Source organism: Heptranchias perlo, chromosome 35 (assembly GCF_035084215.1).
Source record: "Heptranchias perlo isolate sHepPer1 chromosome 35, sHepPer1.hap1, whole genome shotgun sequence".
NCBI classification, from domain to species: domain Eukaryota; kingdom Metazoa; phylum Chordata; class Chondrichthyes; order Hexanchiformes; family Hexanchidae; genus Heptranchias; species Heptranchias perlo.
The window spans coordinates 15,567,307-15,577,437 of NC_090359.1; the positions used below are offsets into that span (position 1 = coordinate 15,567,307).

The 10,131-nt window shown below is 47.3% G+C and overlaps 1 non-coding gene across 1 annotated transcript; it reads left to right on the forward strand.

The window, feature by feature from the left end:
* The first annotated feature begins 10,059 nt into the window (after positions 1–10,059).
* trnan-guu (transfer RNA asparagine (anticodon GUU)) lies at positions 10,060–10,131 on the forward strand. Its single transcript has one exon. It is a non-coding gene; the product is annotated as a tRNA-Asn (tRNA).

Genomic DNA, 10,131 nt, shown 5'->3' on the forward strand with positions numbered 1-10,131 from the left:
AGAACTGGTTTTTGTTTTGATGCTTGTTGGCTCTTTTCTCTCAGCAGTTGAGTTGCGTGAGCGACGGGCAGCGCGACAGAGCTGCGAATGGCGGTTGAAGGGTTCACGTTTGGCAAGTTGGGGCGGTGCAGTAAGATCGGAAGTGTTCCGCCTTGATCTTAATAGTTCTGTTGAAACATGCGATTGAATCGAGTATAGGATAAATGTAAAGAGCGCCTGTGGGGAAAAAGGAGCGATTACAGGCCATGAGCGGAAGGTCTTTCAAATTCTCGTGGCGCAGGACGCTCTGTGCGGAAACGGCAGATTTTAAAGCGCGTGTGTCGGAAAGTAAAGTGCGATCTTGTGTGTGAGAAGAGCACAAGAAAGTTGTGTTTGAAGCTGCGCCCTTGAGGCAAGTTGCATGTTGTCAGGAAAACTGCTCCAGTGAAAGCTCAAAAATAAACCCAGAAACCGCTGGCAACACTCAGCAGGTCAGGCAGTATCTGTGGGGAGATACTCGCTTCACCGGGGGCGTCATTGTGCACTTTGATTAATCGTAAAGACCTGTACAAGATGGACGGGTTGCACCTCATCGGTTCTGGGACCAATGTCCTCGCAGGGATTTTACTCTTGACTTATCAGCGAGCGATATCGGCCTTTACTGGGCCTCAGCTATTCACAATCTACATCAGTGTAAAGTATCCAAGATATCTGACCATACAAAGCCACGTGGGAAAGTGAGCTGTGAGGAGGACACAAAGTGTCTGCAAAGGGATATAGACAGGTTACGTGAGTGGGCTAGAAGGTGGAAGATGGAGTATAATGTGGGGAAATGTGAGGTTATTCACTTTGGTCGGAATAATAGAAAAACAGAATATTTTTAAATGGTGAGCAACTATTAAACATTCGTGTTCAGAGACTTGGGTGTCCTGGTACAAGAAACACAGAAAGTTAACATGTTGGTACAGAAAGCAATAAGGAATGCAAATGGAATGTTGGTCTTTATTGCAAGGGGGCTGGAATACAAGAGTAAGGAAGTCTTGTTGCAATTGTACGGGGCTTTGGTGAGACCACACCTGGAGTACTGTGTACAGTTTTGGTCTCCTTATCTAAGCAACGATATACTTGCCTGAGAGGCGGTGTAACAAAGCTTCACTTGGAAATGAGGGTGATGATGCCTTTCCTCGTGGACTCTGACATGCTGTCTGCCAGAAGCATATCCCCGTACACTTCCAGTCGGTCTGGGTCTATCCAGTCCCACAGAGCCAACGGCAGTTTCATGCCCGAGCACCAGTTCCAAATCTGCCCCGGTGACGAGGAGGTGTCGACATATGTCTTCACCGCCTGGAGGTCATTTGGTAGGCGGACCGCCCGCCGTTTATACAAACCGCGGGAAATTCCCTGCCGTTCAATTCAACGGGAATCAAAATGGTCTTGGGCCGTAGCACAAAGTGGGTGGTAGCGGATTGGCCTGATGAAAGAGAGAGCTCTGATGAAAGGTCATCGACCTGAAAGGATGTTTCTCTCTCCACAGATGCTGCCTGACCTGCTGAGTGTTTCCCGCATTTTCTGTTTTTATTATTAATATAACCTGAGCTCTGTCGAGCGTTTGTTGTTCGATTCACTGATAAAGCTGGGAATTGAGGGGAAGCTGGTTCATGGCGAACCCCAGCTCTGAATCCCCCCGGCAGAGAGTTCAAGGAATGTTTAATATAAATGAGATTCAACGACAGCAGAAAATCTCTCCTTGATGGTCGGTCTCATTCTCCCGAAGTGAGGAATGAGCGGGAGAGGCAATTCCACCCGGGGTTAGATTTTATTACAAGAGGATGACCCAAAATGTCAGTTTAATATGGAGCTGAAATTGCTCAGTTGGTAAAGCATTAGACTGAAGATCTTAAAGATCCCTGGTTCGATCCGAGGTCATGGCAGTTTTGGGTTATTTTGTTTCTTCTTCTTTGGGCCGATTCTCGAACATTTATTGACACTGACATTTTTACCCGACACTGAACGGTTGGGGATGGAATAGAGAGACATCAAGGATGTCTGTATTTAGCTTTTATTTCTCTATTTCCTTCTGCCTTTCTCTCTGGTTTTTGTCTCTCTCGGTGCCCGATGAACATTTGATTTGATGCATTTGTCCGAAACTGATGCCTTTTCCACATCTCAGGGCGGTCAGACACGCTCTTTCTGTCTGTTACTGCTTGTGACCATTAACGGGAACAGGCCGCGAGTTAAACATTTATCAGCAAACCGCCAGAGAGATAACACAGCGGGAATAAAACACATTGCCTCACATTGTTAGACACCGAGTGACACAGATTGTAATGTGTGTCAGTAAACAGACCCGGAAAACAGAGTCCGAGAAAGGAAAGAAATAGAGAGATAGAAAAGAGTCATAAAAAGAAAGAAAACCCTTTCTCCACCCCAACAACAACAACAACTTGCATTTATATCGCGCCTTTAACGGAGTAAAACGTCCCAAGGCGCTTCACAGGAGAGACTATCAAACTAAATGTGACACGGAGCCACATAAGGAGATATTGGGCAGGTGAGGTAGATTTTAAGTGTCTTAAGGGAGGAGAGAGAGGTAGAGAGGCGGGGAGGTTTCGGGAGGGAAATCCAGAGCTTTGGGCCCAGTCGGTTGAAGGCAAGGCCGCCAATGGTGGAGCGATGAAAATCGTGGATGCGCAAGAGACCTGAATTGGAGGAGCTCAGAGATCTCGGAGGGTTGTAGGGGTGGAGGAGGTTACAGAGATAGGGAGGGGCGAGGTCATGGAGGGAATTGAACACGAGGATGAGAATTTAAAATTTGAGATGTTGGTGGACTGGGAACCAATGTAGGTCAGTGAGCAGAGGGGTTCTCCTCCTGAACGGTGGTTTGAATGTTTGGGGGGCGGGGCTGTGATAAATATCTCGATTTAATATAATGATCCCACTTTTCTACTACCCCGAATTATTACAATGCTGACCTGGAACAATCTAGAACATACCGCAAAACAGGACATTAAGATCAATGGTCACTTTAGCAAGGAGTTTAAAAGATTCTTCTGAGAAGGAGAAGGCTGAAGAAACGGACTGTGAACATTTCATGACGGCCTATTTATTTGTGTCCAGGGAGAGGGATGAGACACATGAAATGTTTCACACATTTCAAATCTCCGCGGTCAGATTGCCGATTGTTTATTGATCAGGAAGATGGCTGGTAATAATCTGAGACCCAGTGAAGAGGTGAGAACAGAGCAGCAGGGAATGATCCCAGAACAATAGGAGCCAGCAGCTCAGCGTCTGGTCCCTGTGTCAGGGACAATACACAACACCTCAGCTCCAGACCAGGAACAGAGAGTTGCTGTTAACGTGGCCCAGCCCTCGCAAACTGCTGGAACTGTGGGATGGAAATCAGACTTTGGGTCTCGGAGGCTGCTTTAGGGGCTCAGTGGCTCTTCGAAAGAATGATTTCTATTAAAGAGCAGGGCTCTGCTCCATCACAGACTGATACTGTACAGTACATGGCAGAGTAAAGCTCCCTCTGCACTGTGCCATCAAACATTCCGGGGGCAGGTGCATCAAGGGTTAGATCAAGATTAAATCTCCCTCTACACAGTCACAGAGGATGTCATTTGTGACTTTGACAAGGGCCGTTTCAGTACTGTGACAGGAGTGGAAACCTGATTGGAGGGATTCAAACATGGTGTTGTGGGAAAGATGGACATGGATTTGGGAGGCGACAACACTTTGGAGAGGAAAGGGAGGTGGGAGATGGGGTGGTAGTTTGCAAGGACACAGGGGTCAAGGGTGGGTCTTTTGAGAAGGAGGGTGATGACGGCAGATTTGATGGGGAGGGGGACAGTACCTGAGGAGAGGAGACCATTAAGAATGTCAGCTAACATGCGGCCAGGAAGGGAGGTTGTGTGGTCAGCAGATTGTTGGGAATAGGGTCGAGGGAGCAGGAGGTGGGTCTCATGGTCAAGATGAGCTCAGAGAGGGCATGAGGGGAGATAGGAGAGAAACTTGGTGAGCTCGGGGAAGGGAGGGGAGCGGCAGAGGCAGCTGAATGGATGGTCTCAATCTCAGTGACAAAGAAGTCCGTGAGCTCCTCGCACTTTTTGTTGGAGGTGAGGGTGGAGGAGTGAGGGGAGTGGGGTTTAAGAAGACGGTTTGTAGTGGAGAAGAGAAGTCGGGAGTTATCTTTACATTCCAGGATGATCCTGGAATAGTGAGCAGTTTTGGCAGAGGAGACAGGACCCGATAGTGCTTTATGTGGTCCAGCCAGATCTGGCGATGAATGGCCAAAGCAGTTGTCCACCATAAACTTTCAAAGCTGTGTCCCTTGGACTTAAGGAAGCAGAAATGAGGGCAGACCCAGGGGGAACGACCAGGTGAGGGAGAGTGATGGCTTTAATGGGTACAAGGGCGTCAAAGGTGGAGGTGAGGGTGTGATTGAGCAAATCAGTAGCTGCAGAAATGTCGTGGTGAATGGAGGGCCAAAGTCCAGAGAGTTGGGAATTTGAAAGTGCCGTTGTAAGTGACCTGGGGGAGGGTTTTTTCCAGGGATGAACACAGAAGGAAGTGGGTTAGTCCCACTCCCCGGCTCTTTCCCCACAGCCCTGCAATTTATTACACGTCAACTATTTATCCAATTCCCTTTTGAAAGTTACGATTGAACCTGCTTCCACCTCCCTTTCAGGCAGTGCATTCCAGATCATAACAACTCGCTGTGTAAAAAAATCTCTCCAAATCCCCCAATGATTTCTTTCAATTTATCTGAAATCTGTGTCCTCTGGTTATTAACCATTCCATCACTGGAAACAATTTCTCTTTACACACTCTGTCAAAACCTTTCATAATTGTGAATACCTCCTTTGAATCGTCCGTTAACTTTCCGGTTGTAGTCTCAGTGCCCTTCCTGCTGGTGTTTTATTTCAGTTCCCATGTGGTCTAGCGGTTAGGATTCTTGGTTTTCACCCAGGCGGCACGGCTTCGATTCCCGGTGTGGGAATAGTCAACTTTTAGTTTCAGCCTCCCAATTTGCCTGCAGTCCAGGCTGTGGCTGCTGCTTTCTCTCTCACTTCTGTGTCAGTCCCACAATCACACTGAGAAATGAGGCAAACCACGGCTCTTCAGGCGACAGTGCACCAAAAACTGAAGGGAAGCAAGCAACAATGTCACGACAGGTTGGGCAGCAGCTCATGGCCAAGTGTTTGACTACAGTCCTTTTATTATTTACTGCAAAGCCCGAGTCTGAGTGAAACACACACAGAACATTCGGGAAACACTCAGTGAGTCGGGCCCCATCTGCGCAGAGAACGGACCAATTAACTGAGAGTCTCAATGAGACGAGGAACGAGACACGGCCCCCTGTGAGAAACAAGGAACTTGCATTTGTATAGCACCTTTCACATCCTCAGGACATCCCAACGCACTTCTCTCGAAGATCAGTCACTATCGTTTTTAAGAGAAGGTAGCAGACAAGTTGTGTACAGCAAGATCCCACAAACAGTGATGAGATATTGAGCCGATCTCCTGTTTGTTGGGTGCTGATGGTCGAGGGAAGAATGTTGGCCAGGACACCGGGAGAACTCCCTGCTCTTCACAAATTGCCACGGGATCTTTTACACCTCGGAGCAGAAAGAAGGGACCCCCATTAAACACCTCATTCAAAGGACAGCACCTCTCACGATGCAGCTCCCTCTCAGCACGACACAGTCAGTCTGGATCATGTGTCCCAGTCCTGGAACGGGAGCTGGAACCCACACCCTTCTAAACACCATCCTGACTACCTGGTGTTACTCTCACCCCCGGCTAGTCATGAACCAGACTGTGCCACTCCCAGAGTAACTGATGACCACAGCCTCAGACCTGGGTCCCGGTCTGCACCATAACCGCAGCCTGATACCGCTCATAGAAAGTGGCGTGGGATTCCTGAGTTCATTCTATGATGTGCATTGGGGGAGGGGGACCAGCTGGATTGATCTTGCATGGAGCCGGTAAGGACTCGATGTGCCAAATGGCCTCCTTTCATGCTGTGACCTTTCTATGATTCTCTGATTCCATGTGGGTGGAGAGGGTTACAAGGAAGTGATCAGAGATGGCCTTATCCATGATTGACACGATCAGGAGAAGAGAGACCACATGAGATGGCAAGGTCGAGGGGGTGGCCATGAATATGGGTCGGGGAGTTTCTATGCAGGGAGAGATTAAGGGAGGATAAAGTATCACATAATAGACTTTTTGGCAAAATTGAAGCCCATGGGATTAAAGGGACAATGGCAGCATGGATACAAAATTGGCTAAGGAGCAGAAAACAGAGAGTAGTGGTGAACGGTTGTTTTTCAGACTGGAGGCAAGTATACAGTGGTGTCCCCCAGGGCTCGGTATTAGGACCACTGCTCTTTTTGATATATATTAATGACCGGGACTTGGGAGTACAGGGTATAATTTCAAAGTTTGCAGATGACACGAAACTCAGAAATGTAATAAACAATGTTGAGGATGGTAACAGACTTCAGGAGGACATAGACAGACTGGTGAAATGGGCAGATGAAATTTAATGCAGAGAATTGTGAATTGATACATTTTGGTAGGAAGAATGAGGAGAGGCAATTTAAACGAAATGGCACAATTTTAAAGGGAGCGCGGGAATAGAGAGACCTGGGGGTGTAGTTACACAAATCTTGGAAGGTGGCAGGCCAAGTTGAGAAGGCAGTTAAAAAGCAAATGGGGCCCTTTGCTTTATTAATTGAGGCATTGAATACAAAAGCAAGGAATTGATACAAAACCTTTATAAAACACTGGTGAGGCCTCAGCTGGAGTATTGTGTTTAATTCTGGGCACGAAACATGAATAAGGATGTCAAGGCCTTAGAGAGGGTGCAGAGGAGATTTATTAGAATGGTACCAGGGATGAGGGACTTCAGTTATGTGGAGAGACTGATTAAAGTTCCATCTGAACTGCCCCATCAAACACTCCCAGGACAGGGACAGCACGGGTTATATGCAGAATGAAGCTCCCTCCACACTGTCAAATCAAACACTCACACGGCAGGTACAACACGGGTTAGATACACAGTAATGCTTCCTCTACTCTGTGCAGTTTATATCTCGCCTCAGATTTCAGATAAAAGGTTGGTTTCCTGGACACTCTGCTGGTGTCTCTCTGTCTCTCTGCACTCAGTTACACCGCTCTCTACCTCCCTCTGCTGGTGTCTCTCTGTATCTCTGTACCCAGTTTCACCGCTCTCTACCTCCCTCTGCTGGTGTCTCTCTGTATCTCTGTACTCAGTTACACCGCTCTCTACCTCCCTCTGCTGGTGTCTCTCTGTATCTCTGTGCTCAGTTACACCGCTCTCTACCTCCCTCTGCTGGTGTCTCTCTGTATCTCTGTACTCAGTTACACCTCTCTCTACCTCCCTCTGCTGGTGTCTCTCTGTCTCTCTGCACTCAGTTACACCTCTCTCTACCTCCCTCTGCTGGTGTCTCTCTGTATCTCTGTACCCAGTTTCACCGCTCTCTACCTCCCTCTGCTGGTGTCTCTCTGTATCTCTGTACTCAGTTACACGGCTCTCTACCTCCCTCTGCAGGTGTCTCTCTGTATCTCTGTACTCAGTTACACCGCTCTCTACCTCCCTCTGCTGGTGTCTCTCTGTATCTCTGTACTCAGTTGCACCGCTCTCTACCTCCCTCTGCTGGTGTCTCTCTGTATCTCTGTACTCAGTTGCACCGCTCAGTCTGTCCCCGCAGCTCCTTCGGGATTTTAATGATTTTGAAATTAAGTCTTTTTCCTCTGTGACTTGTGAAGTTTTGATCAGTGAAATGTTTGAGAAAGAGATGGAATGAGAGCTTTAAGTGTGGGACAGAAGTTGTTTAACGGAGAAGGCACACGATGCCTTAAATTGAGCAGTGGTTTCCCTAGTGCAGCGGTTATCATGTTTACATCACTCATGAAAGGTCTCTGATTCAATCCCGGGCGGGACCATTATTTGGGAAATTGCTCCGCGTGAATCTCCAGGATGAGTTTCTTCTCCTGTGAAAAGCGGGCGATAATTGATTTTTCCTGTTAAATTTGGCAACCGCTGCACCACATTCCTTTCAGGGAGAAGGGATGATGGAAGAAAGTGCCCATGAACCTGATTAAATGAGGCCAAACACAAGATAATATTAAGATATCATCAGCTGAACATTAACATAACCTGAGCTCCGGGATCTGACCGGGTCCCATTCCCCCAGAGTGAGGAATGAGCGGGAGGGGAAATTCCACCCGGTTTATATTTTTGTCCAAGGTGATGTCACAAAGTCCAATTTACAGTGGAGTCGATATAGTTGAGTTTGGAGAGCGTGAGATTGAAGATCTAAAGGTCTCTGGGTTTGATTCTGTGTTCGGTGATTTTTGTTGCTTTGTTCTCGTTCTTTGAGTCGATTCTCGCATTTATTTCACTGAAATTTTAACCGGCACAGAAAGGTTGGGGAAGAAATAGACAGGCATCAAGAATGGGAAATATTGATAGTGTCTTTATTGAGTTTTTATTTCTCTTTTCTCTTCTGCCTTTTTCTCTGGAATTTGTCTCTCTCGGTGCCGGGAGACCATTTGATTTGAGGCATTTGTCCTGAACTGATGTCTTTTCCACATCTCGGGGCGGTCAGACCCGCTCTGTCTGTTACTACTTGTGACCATTGACGGGAACAGGCCGCGAGTTAAACGTTTATCAGCAAACCGACAGAGAGATAACACAACGGGAATCAAACCCATTGGGCATGATTTTATCGGGGAGGGGGGTCACGGGGGTCATGAGGTCATGGGTGGGTCAGTCATCGGGGGCATCGGCGAGTCAGTCATCGGGGGTCGGGGGTCATCGCGGGGGTCGGAGATCATGGGGTTCGTAGCTCGTGCAGGGGTGTCGGAGATTTGGAGGGGGTCGGCCGATCGCCTGTGTGGGATCACGGCAGGTTGGCTTGTTGGGCCTGGAGGAAGCACTCCTGCTCCTCCGGGCCCACAAGCTGTGCGATAAAGGCATTTACCTGCTGTTTCGGGCCTTCTCGCCTCCTCTCATGTGGTGTGAAGGAGAAGGCCCAGGAATCCCGGCCCCCAAGAGTTTAAAATAAAAAAGCTGTAAAAATGGAGGCCCACATGCTAGCTACATAAAAACTCACACACAGACATATACACACAAACATACACACACCAATAACATGAAAGTAACACAGGACTACTTGACAAACAGTATGCTGCAGACAGAGCGAAGCGATCCCACAAACAACGGATCAGATCAAAGCTCTGCAGTCCTGCCACACCCATTTGTGAATGATGGTGGATAATTAAACAACTAATGGGAAGAGGCTCTATGAACATCCCCATCCTCAATGATGGTAAAGCAGTTTTCAGACGCTAACTTTTAATTTTATGTCTTCGCCGAGCTTCTTCCTAAACAAAAACTACAGAGCAAAAAAACAGGTGATTGTCACTTTCAGAATATTATTGTACGGAGACTATTTGAGGACTGGATGCAGAGCAATTGTGATTTTTACCAACTGGTGGGTTCGGTGACAGATTCGAAATTCATTCATTTCCCCCGCGCAGGTTCAAATCTGACAGACTTCAGATCCCGTCATTCATCAACCTGTTTCATCTCTGCGTTTCAAACTTCAACAAGTTTCTTGTAGAATTAATAATTCTTAAGTGAATTAAAATTCCACAGCATTGAGTACCCCGAGTTTTATGCTCATTTTAATTGATCTGCAAGATTTCACGAAATCTACGACAGAAATGGAAAAAAAATGAGCCAAATTATCCATATTCTGACTCAGTATTTCTGAGTCAATCCATGTGTATGTGTGTCTGTCTGTCTGTCTGTGTATGTGCCTCATATTTTCTATATTTTCCTGAGAAGATCTGTCTCTTTCTGTCTCACTCTCTCCCGCGTTACCCACATCATGATCCAACATGAGATGGAAAAGTGGTCGGTCATTCTTCTTTCAACAGTGGTCCGTGGAAAGTTAAACAAACTGTCATCAAATGAACAGTTCAAACAGATTCACTGAAACGTGAAGCATCTGTGGTGAATATACGGCAAATATTTGCATGAATTCCTCGTTAGTATAGTGGTGAGCGTCCCCGCCTGTTACGCGGGAGACCGGGGTTCAATTCCCCGACGAGGAG